General features: G+C 35.9%; 1 protein-coding gene and 1 long non-coding RNA gene across 2 annotated transcripts in view; one reads left to right on the top strand and one right to left on the bottom strand.

Moving 5' to 3' along the window:
- nudt15 (nudix (nucleoside diphosphate linked moiety X)-type motif 15) overlaps positions 1-17,983 on the bottom strand; it is a 426,914-nt gene that overhangs the window by 364,824 nt on the left and 44,107 nt on the right. The window lies entirely within an intron of this gene.
- On the top strand, positions 5,843-7,996 carry LOC134316501 (uncharacterized). The gene is made up of 3 exons (XR_010013104.1): positions 5,843-5,944; positions 7,758-7,780; positions 7,944-7,996. It is a non-coding gene; the product is annotated as an uncharacterized LOC134316501 (long non-coding RNA).

The raw sequence follows: 17,983 nt of genomic DNA, 5'->3' as shown, positions 1-17,983 counted from the left end.
TGTCCCTTCAAGAAGAACTGTTCTGTCCAGTAGTGTGCTTTACTGGTAAGCCATAATAGCAAGAAATGAACAAATTCTGTGTCTCATCAGGTTTCAGGTCAATGACAAAAGTAATATAAATTTCACAATGAAACAAGAGTGTCTCTGTGGCAACGTCCATAATGAAAGCATTCTTAGTGCCTCAGATAACAAACATGAACACAAATAATGCAAATACTCAGAATATGTTTTTGGTTTTTTTGCCGGACTGGTGTTTTGTGAGAAAAGTTTTGCAGCATAGAAGACTCAGCAAAAACAAGACCAAGTACACAAGTTCACTAGAAGTTCACTAGAAGCAATAATATTCAGACTAACGGTTACAAAACAAGATCCAAAATTCACAATCAAACAAACAGTTCAGGTCATAACCAGAGTAACAAGATGTACAATGCAACATAATAAGGCTTAGAACTTGATTTTTCAATTAGCACATGAAAACATAAGTCGTTTTATCAGAACCAAACAAGAAACCATGTGTAACAGACAGAGAAACAAGGGAGCCATACGTGACAGCCCTCTGGTGGTCTGGAGGTTTTATTGCAACCTGAGTGCTTGTTACACAATGGTTTTTTGTACTTTTTAATTTTAAAAATGGGTAAAAAGAATGTAGAACTTACTACAAACTAAAAATAAGATAGTCACTGTTCTTTCAACTTAATTATAGTAATATAGAAAATTCCTATATTTATTCATATTTTATTCCTATATTTATGCATAAAATTTTAATCAAATTATATACTTATACTTATATATTTACTATATACATTTTACACCTAGATAAAATGTAGTGTTCAGGATTTGTATAATTTGTGCTTTATAATTTGTAATATTTTATAAAAGTGAAAATAAAAACTGCATTAACTAGTTTCATTACTATTAATATTGAGCAACATAAATTATTTTCCCTATAGTCTTTATTGCACAGCTCAGAGCTATAGTAAATCTTTTACAAGCCTCACAGCATTGATAAGGACTATTTCTTTTCCTGGAGCTACAATATTGACTGTGCCAAAATAGAGTCAAATACTCTCTTATATTTTTGTCAAGCAGTAACAGTTTAACACGCTGCAGCTGCCTAACCTTTTCAACGATCCAAAAATGTCAGTTAGGTTTTCAGGCCTCAATTTAACATTGCCTCCCACAAGCCTCTGACATTTTCTCTGATGTCACTATATTCTCAGCCCCATAATGCTGTGCGCTCAGCCTGAGGGTGAGGATAGTGGAAATAGGAAGGATTGCGTGCCATATATAAGCAATTAAAAATAGGACTAAATATTTGCCAACATGTAATAACAAATGCATATGAGAAGCAAGTTGGCTGTTAAATCTAAACTTTTAATTTGTGATTACCACAGACAATAATAAAAAAAGGACAATAATATTTTAAATATTGTAAATGAATTATATAAATTATATAAGACTCATGTTAGTAACTGTGGTTATGTGTTTTAATTGAGGTTATGTGGGTGTGACTGTATGGATGTATCACAAAATCTTGAGGACAATGTGAGTTCCTTTTTACTCTACTGCTCCAGTTTGAGTGTTGAAACTATAGAAACAGCTTTGATAGTATATTCTCTAATGCCTCTTTATTGTTTATGCTGTGGTATATAACCTTTTTAAATAAAAATGAGATTAAGGAATTAAGATGAGAGAATGAAAATCCATTGTTATCAGTGGTACTAAGTTTATTAATTTAATAAAAAAATGTACCTGTAACAGTATTTTTAATTAGAGGTACACTTGATTTGAGGTAAATTTGTAAGGAGAAAACGTACTTACTTTCAGTTTTTTGCTTACCATTCCATTTAAGTCCTTTTTGTGGATAAAGCTTACTGTTTTTTCCCTAACAGAGTAACTATGTGCATGTTAAATAGCATTATTATTGACCCTATAAAAAACACACATAAGGTAAAGAGAACCTTATTTGGGATTTGGCATGTTTTAAAAAATTATTCATTTATATCATATGTGTGAAAAGTGGTAAATAATATAAAAACTTTAATCTGAAATGTTACGAACGCCTTAGTGCAATTTGGTTTAGAAAAGTGACAAATTTTAGCTTCCAGGCTCTTAGGTGATACAAATATTTACTCTGTGTTAACATTTCAAATTAAATACTTAATGTTCAATTTTAAAAGTTTAAAAAATGCATGTCAGACAGGTGGGCAGTGTTTAAGTAATGTGTTAAAAGAGTGTTGCTTTTTTTGTCAGTATAAATGGTGTAATGCAAAATGTGTAAAAAAAAATAAAATAGAAATATATTTAATGGTTTTGATGGTTTAAAGGTGAATTTGCTTTTTATATATACTTTTTAAAAATTCTGGCATGGCTTTTTAGTATTATGTCCAGGTCTCATTTCTCAATGAGCTGCATTGAACTACAGCATTGCCTTGTTAACTTGTGTCTGTGTAGCTAGCAGAGAAAATGTAAATTGCTTCCTTTTACTGGTGCCATACCTATATTAGATGACTGTGATTTGAGCATTTCTGTAGGAGGTGAAAGCAAATCACGAAGTGTTAAAAGGGCAAAGCAAAGCTAAGAATAAATACACCTCATTATATCATTAACTAATGGTGCAGGAATCCCCATTATAGCTTAAATGTACTTATTAGTTTAACAATATACATAGAATTAAAGCAGTAAACTAAATATATATTTGTAATTGAATTGTAATACATGACCTAGGCATGTTTTTATGATATAATGTCATTTAATGCAGATATCCACTTTAGGTTAGTCATTTAACTTTGAACTTAAATAAACATATACACTGATCAGCCATAACATTAAAACCACCTCCTTGTTTCTACACTCACTGTCCATTTTATCAGCTCCACTTACAATATAGAAGCACTTTGTAGTTCTACATTTACTGACTGTAGTCCATCTGTTTCTCTACATACTTTTTAAACCTGCTTTCACCCTGTTCTTTAATGGTCAGGACCCCCACAGGACTACCACAGAGCAAGTATAATTTAGGTGGTGGATCATTCTCAGCACTGCAGTGACAATTACATGGTGGTGGTGTGTTAATGTGTGTTGTGCTGGTATGAGTGGATCAGACACAGCAACACTGCTGGAGTTTTTAAATACTGTGTCCACTCACTGTCCATTCTATTAGACCCTCCTACCTGGTTGGTCGACCTTGTAGATGTAAAGTCAGAGACGATCGCTCATCTGTTGCTGCTTTTAAGATCTTCATCAGTGGTCACAGGACACTGCCCACGGGGCACTGTTAGCTGGATATTTTTGATTGGTGGACTATTCTCAGTCCAGCAGTGACCATGAGGTGTTTAAAAACTCCAACAAAAAAGTGTATAAATATAACTAGAACAATTACATCCACAAACATTGGACTGTCTTTGTTTATTATGGCATGTTCTCTGTGTCTGTGTGGGATCCTTCAGGTGTTTGTACAGATTCATACACATTAGGGATGGATGTGTTAAGATGATTTTGGCCATATCTTCCATATTAACCTAAAAAGTAAAAACTCACTTCATAACTGGTTCATGACTAAAGAGTTCTTACATTATTGTAAAAAATAAACAATAATTCTTCTTAAATCTTCTATGCAAGAGTCTTGTCAAAGCAATTTTGATCATAGTCTATCATTTTGCTTGTGAAATTGAACAAGCACATATAGATTGGTGTCCAAATACTTTTTTTTAACATGAAGCATAATGCCATTTATTGCTAACATATTGTTATTGTTTTAGACACTGAACAACAGCAATGTTTGTAATTGTTTGTGTGTGTGTGTGTGTGTGTGTGTGTACTAACAGTAGGTGGGTTTCTATCATAATGTTTTGTCTTAATGACGCCATTATACTGCAGTGCTAATCACATTTTATTTAGCTTTTTGTGTATGTGTGTGTAATAATCATTTTCTGTGGTTTGATCATTATGATTAGCATTTAACATCTTAATTGGCACAACGCTACTTGCCGCCTCCATACAAACACAAAAACGTTTTTACACAATGATGAATTTCAAATTCAGGTAATGTCTTCTAGGAACTTGCATACAGAATAGTATACATGCAGTAAAATGTTAATTTACCTCAGTGTTGCATTCTTTATTTTCAATGTTGGGTGTGAAAAACTGTATGAAAGCTATATAGTGCAATACCAATTTTGGTGCTGTCAAAGTAGCCATATTTTACAGAAAAGTCACAGATTTCTACACCTCAAAACTTATCATTTAAGTTACTTTATCTATATTTTGACTCTGCATATAGAAAAAAAAACCCACCATAAACTTATTGTTAAATGTATTATTAAATTATTATTTTTTTAATTATTAATTTTTTGTTCTAAGCATTCATTTAAGATAAAAATGCAATTACAAAAATCATTACAATCTCAAGAATTTATTGATTGCAACTGTAAATGCATGATACACTCTATGGACAAAAGTACTGAGACACCCCTTCTAATTTTTGAATTCATGTGTTTCAGCCAAAACAAATGTTAGAAATAATAAATTAATTATATAAAGAAAATAATATGCCTCCAACAGTTTAGGGAAGGCCCTTTCCTGTTCCAGCATGATTGTGCCTCTGTTTCCTAAGCTTGGTTTAAATAAACTTTAGTGGTCTGCACAGATCCCTGACCTAAGCCCAACTGTGGTGGCATCAGTGCCCAGCGGCACACACTCTTTTAACTGAATAGACACAACATTTTTTAACAGACATACTTCAAAGTCTTGTGAGAAGCTTTGCATAGCAGTTGTTGGCCATACAGTGTATCTTAGGAGGTAAAACGTGGCTGTGCATGTCTGATTCTAAGCTTGTCATAATTGTAGCCTTATTACTGGAGGCTGTCAAACTTTTGAAATGTCTGTAAAATATGATAACACGGATGTCTTTTACTTTATACTTATGAAAAAAATATGAATTGAAAGTTAACAAAGCCATAGCAAACACATCAAGCATGTCAATATAGTTCAATGTTACTCAACCTGACAGGTGTGCCATTGAAGATGAAATGTACTGCTCACAGATGATGAGATGCAGGATGACCTAAAAGCAAGAGGTACAACAGTTACGCAATACGCATTAATAATTAATAAGCAGTTAACTGCACCACAGTCGTCTGTGTATTAACACTTCATACAAAACTCTGTGCACATTTTAGACATGCATCTTTGTGCTTTTTGGCAGTTAATTGCAATACCAGCATAGAACTAACTGTAAAATAAAAACAAATATAGAACTATTTGGCAAAAAAAAAGTGTGATGAATGAATGATTATGGGACTAAGTTTCATTCTGAATCATGAATTGTTTGACATTCTTTCATCATGTTTAAATATTTTTTATTATTTAAATGATTTTAGATTTTGAGATTTAGAATAGTTGAAAATCTGTCATAAGAAAGTGTGTCATTCTTTTGTAATTGCATTATTAGACCTATTAAATATCTAAAACATATGTCATTATCTAAAAATAATGACATTCTCAATTAAATCATTAGCAGGACAATGTTAATGTCAAAATTGCCACGTCTTTTGGTGTTTTGATGATTTGTTTATTTAAGAAAAACAGTTCTTCGTACACAGAGAAGCAGATAATGATTACTGTTGTTGTAGTTGTGAACGCACTCATGGAGAGTGACTGGTGTCCGGCTGTCCAGTCCAAGCGCATGCGCAGTGTGTGGCTTGCCGCTTTATTTTTGAGCAGCTGCTTGGAGGAGGCGGAATTCCAACATGGCAGAAGTGCTGCTGGTGCTGCTGGTCAGTTTGTGTTTTAAACTCCAGTTCAGCCGCACTAACTTGGAGCGGCTCCAGGTTGCCAGTGAGCGGGATTGAGCAATTGAAAGTGTGCGCACTAACTGACGGGCAGAGTGGGTGTGTAGAGGCGAGTTCCCGCTCCGCTGAACCGCTTCTCCTCACATGAACAGGTAAGAGTTTTTTAAGCGCATTGTCCGTGGCTTTCTATAGCTGTGTGTCTATTAGCTGTGTCCATAATTGTGTATGGCTGAGTGTCCGTTAGCTGTGTCCATAGCGGTCTATAGCTGTGTCCACTAGCGCATTGACACACTGAAAGGAAAGAGGAGGGCCATGGCAGCGCACGGACACATCGGGCAGCTCGGACACTAGGTCTGGTCCGTTTTAAGACGGAGACAAAAAGACATTTTTGGTTGACCGATAGGATTATGAGGACCAAGCAGACCTTTCTTTATTATTGTAGGAATGGAGTTGAGAAACAAAGTAGTGTGTGAATAGATGAATGTTTCTGGAATGACCAGACAGTGTCCAGTCTCAGCATGCAGAATGAACAGAGAAAAACGAAAGATCCAGAGGTGAGGGCAGGGACGCAGGAACCAGCGGGGAATATTTGGGGTAGCATCTTGTGACCCACACACACACACAATACATAAATAAAACGATCTGATCAGAATGTATTTCCTTAGTATTAAAAGACATGTATTCTTCTGAGTTAGCTTTTACACCAAAGGTTTTGTGTAGTGTTACAGATTTTAAATATTTTGTAATATTTTGTTTAACTGCACATATTTGTTTAAATTCCACACCTTCCAGTTTTTGCTCCCACTTCAAAAACACAGTCATAATTAATTTAGCTTTCTCTGACTTTTCAATACTAATAATACTAATTTATTGTCCAATTGTTTGGCTTTAACTCTAGTCTTTTCTGCTATTTAAAATAGATAAATGTGACTGTTTACCTATAAGTACAGTGCATTGTGTAAAACTTCAATTAAAGCAGCTTTTTTTGTTAACTTATCATCACAAAATAATAATAATAACAGCAACAATAATAATAATAATGGTTTACAGAAATTACTAATAATCTCAAACTAAAGAAGATTAGATAAACTGTCAGGGGGTCCACTGAGAAATCTTATAATATTTGGCAGCCTTTTCTGGCATATATAGGGGAGATGGGGGCTAACAGCATGACAATATAATTAATATAATATGTAACTTCACTGTGATGGCGTTCTTGGTTTTGTTTTGATTGTATACTGTGTGTTAAAGAGGATTTGGTTTTTCTCTTTGTTCTTATTCTTGTAAAGTGATGAAAAATAAAAAAATAAAAAAAATAAACAGACTTTAATCAAATAATAATACTACTAATAATAAATAATATGATTATGATAATGATTAATTATTTAACAAATTAGTTAATTAATATACAGGATAGGAACACTAATTTGGTAGCATGGATGATGCATAGAAAAATGGACCCTAAGGACATTTCTTTGATTACTTTTGACCACTGTCTGTGATGAATTTCAGAATTTGTTTCCTATGTCCATGTAGATTTTAAGAAACCCTGATTTTTTTCCTACCTCCCGAGGTGGATTGGCTGCTCTAAATTGCTCCTAGGTGTGATTAAGTGAATTTGTAATAGTGATTCCTTGCAATGGATCAATTCTCTTTCTTGCTTGTACTGTTTCTGGTGTGCTGCCAAACTCACTGCGACCCTGACCGAAGTAAAAATGTTACAATAATAATTAATGAATAAATAATTTTGGAAATGGTTAATTTGTATATCTAGTTCACCAGTGAACAAACAGAATGGAGAGACATGTGTACCTAAATAAACAGTTGAGTAAGCATTTTGCATTTAGTTTGCAAAACTACTAAATTGTAAGTTCTACTAGTTAAGATTAATAGAAGTACTTTATGTCTGATCTCTCTGATCTGATTTCTTTTTTTTCTTCCTCTCTCTCATTTGATCCTGCTTAGCGACATGATGAGCAGTGTATATGGTAGGTGTGTTTTTACATTTTCTAATATTTATTCTACAGTATTTTTTTACACACACTTCTAACTTTATCTCTGCCTGCAAATTTTAATGAGTTTAAAATGCTTTTCACAATTCTTATTAAATGCTGCAACTGAATTGTATTTATTTATCCCCTTATTGATCAGATGTTTGTTTAATTGCCATCCAGTAGCCAAGAGCCAAGAAGATTGACAGCCCCCCCCCCCCCCCCCCCAAAAAAAAAATTGTGGAAGTATAGACATCTTTAGGCAGAAAATATTCATATTAATTAATTAGAATTTGATATTTTCTAATTATACTATATGATAAGAAAATATGTATTTGTTAATAAATATATCTGATAAAAGTTTCCTCATTAGGAATTATCAATAAAAGTGCTCCTTACATTACTAGAGCTGGCAATAAAGTATACAGACACTGGCCATGTTTATCTGTGTAATTTTCCAGTGTGTGTGTTAGCAGCACAATGCATAGAATCACGCAAATGTAGGTCAAATGCTTCATTTAATATTTACGTCAAACTTCAGAATGTGGAAAAATGTGATCTAAGTAACTATGACTGTCATTTTTGCTGGTGCTGAACATGTCAGAAACTGCTCATTTGCTGGGATTTTTTCATACTAATCACTACAGTTTAAACAGAATGGTGCTAAAAAAACATCCAGTGAGTGGTAGTTCTGCACACAGACACCGTGTTAATGAAAACGATCAAAGGAGAATGACCAGAATGTCAATTTTAGGGCTTTAATAATGTTATTCTTCCAGGATTTAATATGATATATTCTTCTATTTTGCATGTACACAGACATAATTGGCTATGTCTGAGGTGGGGTGGCCGAATTCCTGCCTCACGCCTATTGTTTCCTGGTGAAACTATATCTTTGTGAGGAAAGTTCATGAAACCACAAATCATCCTTGGGTGTGCAAGTCAAGATCTGCAACATGCTCTCAGATAAACAAGTTAGGAGAGAAGCCAGGGTTCTGTCAAAAATTGTCACAGAATGACCTGAAAACAGCAGAAACAACAGTTGCCCAGTAAACAGTAAGCAATGAACTGCAGGGCAAGGCAATAATCGTCACTCCTTTAGCACATTTAGACAATGGTCAGATGAAACAAATGTAACATGTCTGACTTAAAATGCTATTGAATAACCATGAAGTTCATCAGTGGGATCCTTGTAACCCTGGTGATTTTAAACACTTGTGCCAAGAAGAATGAATGAAAATTGATGATACTGCTGCAGAAAGCGAAATGTTTCTTACTGTTGACATCTTGAAGCTGTAATTACCAACAACTGCCGGGCAACTAAGTAGTTGTTCTATTAATTTGTGGTGTGTAATTGTGTAATCTTACATATACATGTGTTTTTTGTTTATATTAATTTGGTTCAAAGGCATCATGTGTAAATTTAAGACTTAAACACTGGGTTCAGAAAGTATTCCATACTGTGTCCAGTTAATTCAAAATGCAACAGGTGGATTTCAGTTGTTTTTTAAGGATATCTTTGGGATAATTAAGCCAAATATGAGGCACCTGACCACAGTTTGGAGTGCCACAGGAATGGGTTTGAATACGTTTTTTTTTTTTACTTTGTCTTTATAAGTAATTAAGTAAAGGCTGTTGGGTAAAAAAGGAAATTAAATTTATCCAAATTAAGTCCACAACACAAAAAAGTGTGCAAAATGTGAATGTGTCTGAATATTTTTGAATCTACTGTAAGCACTAAGGTTTACTTAATAATAAGTCAGATTTAAGATATCTGATATGGTGCGTTTTAGCTCATGTTGCTGAGTTTTTAGCACACTTAGTCACAGTTGTTTGATTTTTTTTCCAGACTCCAATCTACATTCTCTTGTGCTCTGGAATATTTTATTCATAGCCTCACATGTGTGGTAGATTGATTTTTTGAGCTATGATAGCATTTTTCTGGAAGGGAAAACCAAGTTGATAAGAGGTTACGGAACACAATCATGTAGCCCAGTATCCATGCACTCTGTCTGCCGGCTGCGCGTAATAAAAGCATGCCGCTGGAAATCTGGGGCTCATGGTGGTAACCAGTGTGGCTCACGCAGAGACAGTCCTTACATGCCTAATTTAGATTTGGATGGCAAAATGCAATTCTCCAATATTTCAATTCTCTCTTTCTCTATTCCTCTTTCCATCCCTTCTTCATCCCTTCGTGTGTGTGTGTGTGTGTGTGTGAGTGAGTTATATATATATGCAGAGCAGATTGCTTTGCCTGGTCGTGTTTAGCTGTGCGCGTGGGGTTGGACATTCACAGATGGTGTTGCAGGCAAATTTCAAATCCTTCCAGCAATATTCATTATCCAACAAGGCAGCAGAAAATCCCTGCAGTTACACTGACACTGAGACAGCAAGAGTAGGTGACCAGTCCGACCTGTGTTATGCATGTAATGAGAGTTGTTTGTTTTATAGAAAAGTCATTTTTTGATTACCTCTGTTAATGCGTATATTAAACTCATTTCAGTTCATTTATGGCATTTAGTGGACACTTTTATCCAAAGACACTTACAGTTTGGCAGTAATAGGGATTGAACTGGCAACTTTCTGATCAATTGTCCACCCAAAGCAAATGGGTCCCTGTGGGGTCTGATTCTTCCCAAGGTCCCTTTCTGTAATTTTACGTGAATGTTTTTTTTTTTTTTTTTTTGCCACTGTCACCGTTGGCTTACTCAACAAGGGGTTTTTGGTCTGTCGGTCCTGGCTTTTGTAAAGTTACTTTGAGACAATGTCTATTGTAAAAAGTGCTATACAAATACATTTGACTTGACTTGACTCGACTAGTTTAGTATCTTAACCACCAATCTACCACAAAATTAATTATGATATTTAACTTTAACTGATATATTAAACTTTAAAACCCACAAAATATCATTTACATTTAGGGATTATAGCACTCAGTGTGGTTCTACAGCCTTAAACATAGCCTTGTACCTCTTTCGACACTGCTATAATTCAAAAACTATTTTCAGATTTGGGTGGCATGGTGGCTTGGTGGGTAGCAACAAGGTCCTGGGTTTGATTCCTCGATGGAGTGGTCTTAATCCTTTCTGTGTAGTTTGCATGTTTGTGTGGGTTTTCTCCGATTGTTCCGTTTTCCTCCCACCAGTTCAAAGACATGCAGTCAGGCCAACTGGAACCACAAAAAATTGCCCTAAGGTGTAAATAAGTGTGTGTTTGCCGTGTAATGGACTGGTGACATGTCTGAAGTGTTTCCTGCCTTTTGCAACGGTGTATCATACCCACCGCGTCCCTGAACAGGATAAAGCAGTGGTAAAACAGACAATGAGTGAATGTACAGTAGAACCTCAATTTAACGGCCTAAAAGGGGGGTGCACTGGTCCATTAAATGTGATTGTCTGAAACAGCCAGGGTTTTTTTTCCAGAGGGTGCACAAATATATGAAAACACAGCAAGGTCCTCAAAAGTGCTAAACATGCACATATTACATGCACATAAACAATAAAATCAATAACGTAAATAGATATGTAAATATGTAATGTAAAAGCTGCAAATAAACATTCAAATTTGTGTACTGTATTACTGGGGGGAATTTTAATTTACCTTGTGTGGTGGAGGAGTTTTTTTTTTTTTTTTTGCCATGATCGTATAGTGAGGACTCTCTATTACTCTGAGTCTGAAGCACTGCTGGTGGCTACTGGAGCAGTGCGGATGCATAACTAAGCACTAGAACTTGCAAAAATTAAGCATAAAACAGAAAAAAGGCGAGAACAAAGCCAGCCTCCCATCAAAATAAAGCCTCTCACTCATGTAAACCAGGGGTGTCAAACTCATTTTCACTGAGGGCCACATCTGCATTATGGTGGCCTTCAAAGGGCTGATTGTAACGCATCCTGCTTTGATTGCAGTCCACCTTTTAAGTCTTGGATAATTTGTTGTTTTTCTTGGAGGCTAAATTCTGTGTTTGGTGTCAAAATGCCAAATGTATACTGTATATTTATAATGTATATCTACATTTATATTGTACTCCTTTACCACAGACATGGCCTCATAACACAAGACACATACAGGTTTTTCTTCTTGAAGCACAAACTTGTAAATCCAAAATTCGTTTCAAGGAGGTCTGTTAAATCGAGGTTTCACTTTATTTTCAGATTCTTTTCTGGAATTTTCTTAGATTGTGGCCAATTGTTTTTGTAGAAACTTTACGATAAATGATTGACTTTTATGGTAAGATTTGAGATATATTCTACAGTGCTGACTGAAAGGCTTTAAATAGCCAACTTGAATCACTAAATAAATTTGGTTAGCTTTGCTCACATACACACTCAGTTGCTCGCTTGTTGGCTTAAACAGTCACTCTCTAAGGAAACACTCTTGTCACTTTTTTATTAGAAACCTTTTCTACCGGGGGCCTGTTTTCCTCACACAAATTTTATAGTCCATCTATATTGATAACACACATCCCTCCCTCAAAAGAAAAAAAGGTATACACATAAATTATAGTACAAAAAATAATCCATTACCAGGCCTCTGCGAGCATCTTCACTCTACAGTGTAGAGCAACATTGAATGGTTTATTACCTCTGCAGATATCCTAATCTTACCTGAGAGCTGTCTGTGTAAATGTGTCTCTTTTACTCAGTGCCATTGACTGCTGGAGAAGAGGCTTGTTTATTTTCAACCCTACCCATTTTACACGTGGATATTCTCTTTATCTGATTGGTGTATATACTTCACATATTCACATACAGTAGACAAATGACTTTGACAAATTTAATTGTTTCTGAAGGGCTGTTCTTAAGTCAAAATGTTTGTTAGTTAAACCTATTTTTCCCATAAGAAATAATGTAAATAGAATTAGTCTGTGCCAGACCTCCCAAACCACCCCTTTACCTAACAGTTCTAATGTCTTAAATGGTGTTTTTTGTAAACGGTTTGTAACTCAATGGTCTACTGTATTATCTTAGCTAAGGATTTGATCACATATGTGTCACTCATATTGTTTTATATTTTAGATGGATTTTAAGAGTTTAATGCAGTGATTCTTAAACATTTTATCAGCTGGATCACAGTGCGCCGCAATAGTGGCCAAAAGCCAGAGTCATAATCAGCTGTATTTTTAGATATATGTCCACATTACTTCAGGTGTCTCTGTGTGACCTTTAGTTCTCCAGATAAACTGCTGTCTAAAAAATATTCATTATTTTTTAGGTGCATTAAGACCTGCAGTATGTGGATGGTTTTATTTATGTGTTCCTTTTCTTGCAGTGTTCCTTTTCTTGCATTATGTTGTGCTATCAAAATTTCACCTTCTCTAAATCCATGCTGTTGTGTTGGAGTTTAAATCACAACAAGAAGCAATCACTTGTGTGAGATCTTTTTTGATAATGCCATAAAAAAGATGAAGAAGCTCATACTGATTCAGAACAAGCCATGTTATTTTCTTTCTCATTGTCACTCTCATTGTAACTCTTTATCTTTCCTAATCTCTCGCTCCTCTCTTACTCTTAGTTTTTTGCGCTTAAAATAACACAATGTAAAGAACGGGTGTGTTTTCACTATTTTAACTGGCTGCCTCTGTTTGGTTTTGTTTAGTTCACCTCTCCTTCCTTCCTCTTCCCTCACCTCTACTAACAGCCCTGAGTTATGTTTTTCCCCCGGCCAATCTGCTAAAATATACACTGCTATATTTATCCCTGTATGCATAATTCAGCGAAAATTTAAAAAATGCTTGAGCTTTATCTGGAGCTTTATCCTGTATCTGAGCTTTTATTTCCTCTTTTTATTCACTGGTTAATGACCAGCAAGAATGTTTGTATTTTATAATTAGTCAACAGTGGAGAATTTAGAGATGTGCCAGTCTAAATGCTGAATCAGTTTGAACATGTTTAAACATCTTTACATTTATTTCTAATTTAAATGTTGATTTAAGTTGGGGTGGAAGTGGAATCTACCACATACTAGTCCAGATTATTTTTGTTGTTTCTTTCAAACAAATGTCCCTGCTTTTAAACAGCACTTCAATCCATCAGGCCATTTTCAAAAGATCCTACTTTCTATTTTTGAAAGATGATAAATAAAAGTAAAATATTTAAGTGTACTGATTTGTTATTATAGTTTTTCACACCGATCAGCCATAACAATAAAACCACCTCATTGTTTCTACACACATTGTCCATTTTATCAGCTCCACTTACCATACAGAAGCACTTTGTAGTTCTACATCTGTTTCTCTGCATGCTTTGTTAGCCCCCTTTCATGCTGTTCTTCAACGGTCAGGATTCTCCCAGGACCACTACAGAGCAGGTACTATTTGGGTGGTGGATAATTCTTAGCACTGCAGTGACTCTGACATGGTGGTGGTGTGTTAGTGTGTGTTGTGCTGGTATGAGTGGATAAGACACAGCAGCACTGCTATAGTTTTTAAACACAGTGGAAATGGACAGTGAGTGTAGAAACAAGGAGGTGGTTATAATATTATGGCTGATCAGTGTATATTTATATTATAATTTGTGGTCAGAAAATCTTATAGTTGTATTTTATAGTTGTGTTTTACCACTGCTTTATCTCCTCCAACAGACAAAGCCTATCATGTCTGTATAAAGATGGCTGATAGCACCGCTGGGAATTTGAACCTTGGCTTGCAGCAGTATTGTGCCACAGTGCCAAAAAGGCTTTGTGTCAACATTTATATTTTTGAAATGTATCCTTCAACCAATCAGTTATTAACTAAAATATCCAATTAATTGATTAATCTAAAATAAAGAAGGCAAAATAATCAATAAACCAACAACTTAAAAATGTACATGGTAAAAAGACAAAAACTAAACTAGTCTTTTCAAAACTATATTTACATTTTAAATATTTAATATAATTTAACAGTTCATAATTACAAAAAAACAAGCTGTGTTATAAGAGATTATGCTGCTTGTTAAATACAAAAACAATTTAAACAATCACAGTTTTTTTTGTTTGTTCTAAAGCCTACTTCAAAGATCATATATATTTACAATAATACGATTAAAGTTAGGTTGTAAAGGTGCTCTATAACACAAAGTGTAAGTTTGCTCTTTGCAAGAAAGATCGGTTTATGTAAATCATGCATACTAAAACATTGCTTACATTTTCTCAGCAGGTGAATATGGCCCAGTTTTTTTCATATGGAACTTTTCTCTTAAATTAGTCTTTTTTATGACAGTATCTGACATTTTTTATTATTCTTTTTCAATAAGCTACATACACTGATCAGCCATAACATTAAAACCACCTCCTTGTTTCTACATTCACTGTCCATTTTATCAGCTCCACTTACCATATAGAAGCACTTTGTAGTTCTACAATTACTGACTGTAGTCCATCTGTTTCTCTGCATGCTTTGTTAGCCCCCTTTCATGCTGTTCTTCAATGGTCAGGACTCTCCCAGGACCACTACAGAGTAGGTATTATTTGGGTGGTGGATCATTCTCAGCACTGCAGTGACACTGACATGGTGGTGGTGTGTTAGTGTGTGTTGTGCTGGTATGAGTGGATAAGACACAGCAATGCTGCTGGAGGTTTTAAACACCTCACTGTCACTGCTGGACTGAGAATAGTCCACCAACCAAAAATATCCAGCCAACAGTTCCCCGTGAGCAGCGTCCTGTGACCACTGATGAAGGTCTAGAAGATGACCAACTCAAACAGCAGCAATAGATGAGCGATCGTCTCTCACTTTACATCTAGAATGTGGACCAACTAGGTAGGAGTGTCTAATAGAGTGTACAGTGAGTGGACACAGTATTTTAAAACTCCAGCAGCACTGCTGTGTCTGATCCACTCATACCAGCACAACACACACTAACACACCACCACCATGTCATTGAAGAACAGGGTAAAAGCAGGCTACAAAACGTATGTGGAGAAACAGATGGACTACGGTCAGTAATTGTAGAACTACAACGTGCTTCTATATGGTAGGTGGAGCTGATAAAATAAAAAGTGAGTGTAGAAAAAAGGAGGTTGTTTTAATGTTTTGGCTGATCGGTGTATATACGTGGTACTGAATTCCAGTGCGTATCCAAATTGCGGCAATGTGACCAAGATTGGAATTAATGTGACTTTTGTCAGTCTAACTCATGATGTTTACATTAAAGCTGCATTACATTAAGTTCTATTTTAAAACAACTGCTACATAGAGAACGATTACACAACTTTTGTTTGGATAAATGAGATGAGTTAAACCACAGTCACCAAAACTTTAAGTCGTGAAACATGGTGGAGGGAGCATCTTGGTTTGGGGCTGCTTTGCTTACCAGGATTTTTTTTATGATGCAAGAATCCGAAGTCCAAACCAGTTAGGATGTTGTGACAATGAGGTTCCACATATTAAATATAAAGGCTCAGAAACTTTTCTCCAGTTTGGAATGCAAATGATTATTGAATGTAACGACAAAGTGCAGCGAATGTGTTATTAGCTCACGCGGAATGTGCGCACAATTCCGTGGGGTTGTAATTTTCCACCTGTATTAGCAGAGAGCTGCCAGTTCTGATTGAGACATTTAACATGCTAACGATCTATTAAAGACGCGTGTGTCTCCTGCAGGCCATACAGACCCGATCCGCACATCCCTCGTCGTGTTCTCTGCTTTGTGCTCGTAAATTAACACGCCACTCTTCTAATTAAGCGAGCGAAATGGCGCTCAGAGCCCAAATGGTCATTGGCATGCGAGCTGCTCGCCTCTCGATTAGAGAGCTCGGAAAGTGATTTAAGCCCCGGCTGCCTATTTCAGACACATTCGGAATAATCTGTCTGCTAGATGAGGAGGAGGGGGAGGGAGGAGGATGAGAGGAGTAAAAGCAGTCAGACAAGAGAGCAGTGATTCCGATTTTCTTTGGTATGGCTGTGAAATTATGCCATGTGGAAATATTCTTAATCTTTTGATTAAATGAAATTGCTCAATTAAAGTGTGCAATATAAAATCAGACACGGTTGTGCGACGGCAAAGAACATACCAATTATCGCCTGTATAAAGTATAGTTGGGATGGGCACGTTTATTATAATCGATGAATATCTGAACAGGTCCTGTTATGCATCGTCTTAACCCTTATATACAATTCTTCATCTCTTAAGTTGGTTTATTTTCATCTTCATCTTCAGAACTTGTACCCTTGCTAGACTGGCTCAGGTTCAGGTTTTAAATTATTCCTCTCTACATACATGATACCTAGACAAGCAAAAGCTAAAACACGGCAAAAAAATATTTATCACATAACTATAAAGTGGGCTGCGCTCATGCCCCAGTAGAAAACCGAGTACAGCATCATGGTTTTAGGAGAAAAACGGGTTGGCGATTCTGTGATGGATAAACACTGATAAATAGGGCGCCCAGGTGGCGCAGCGGGATATTCCGCTAGCACACCAGTGCCGAGATTCTGATCTCCTCGGTTCGAAACTCGTCTGGGTCAGCTGGGTGCCATCTAGCGGGCATAATTGGCAGTGCCTGCAGCAGACACTGATTGGCTACTGTTTCTGCTAGGGCGGAATGACCGGACTATGTGGGTGGGGGTCTTCAAACGCTTTGTATGAACCCTGGTTGGCAGATAAAGAGACGCCTGTGCAGCGTTCATGGGTGAAAAAGGGTTCCGCTAAGGGCTGCACGCGGGTCGTCGGAGGCGTGAGCAGCAATATACCCACCTCGACTGCAATCAGAGATTCCCAGCAGAAGACAGATTGATTACACTATAATGAGTAAAAAATGCATAAATAATAATAAAAAACAGTGATAAATAGAAACACTTCCACCTGGAGCAAATTAACATTCAAAGAGGCACAGGTGACTGTCAGTTAGGAGGAAATGACACGTCAATCATCTGTGCCTCCATGCCCCCTCTGCTGGCCGTATTTGGCAAGGCAGAAGGACATGATTCTCTAACCAAGCCATGTTGTTGTAAACGTGCTACCAACTACAGCGCTATTGCACCTAATTTTGCACTTCTGCTCCTGGGAAAGTATACTCTTAATGGAGTAATTATTTAATTAAAATAAAAGATAAATATATATATATATATATATATATATATATATATATATATATATATATATATCCTATAAAACAAAACTATCAGTTTGTTGTACAGTATATTACATTTACGGCATTTAGAAGGCGCTTTAATCCAAAGTGACTTTGACAGCAATTAAGGGTTAAGGACCTTGCTTAAGG

Source organism: Trichomycterus rosablanca, chromosome 6 (assembly GCF_030014385.1).
Source record: "Trichomycterus rosablanca isolate fTriRos1 chromosome 6, fTriRos1.hap1, whole genome shotgun sequence".
In the NCBI taxonomy this organism is placed as follows: Eukaryota; Metazoa; Chordata; class Actinopteri; order Siluriformes; family Trichomycteridae; genus Trichomycterus; species Trichomycterus rosablanca.
The sequence above is the reverse complement of the archived record's forward strand: the minus strand, read 5'-3'. Positions and strand labels throughout refer to the sequence as shown.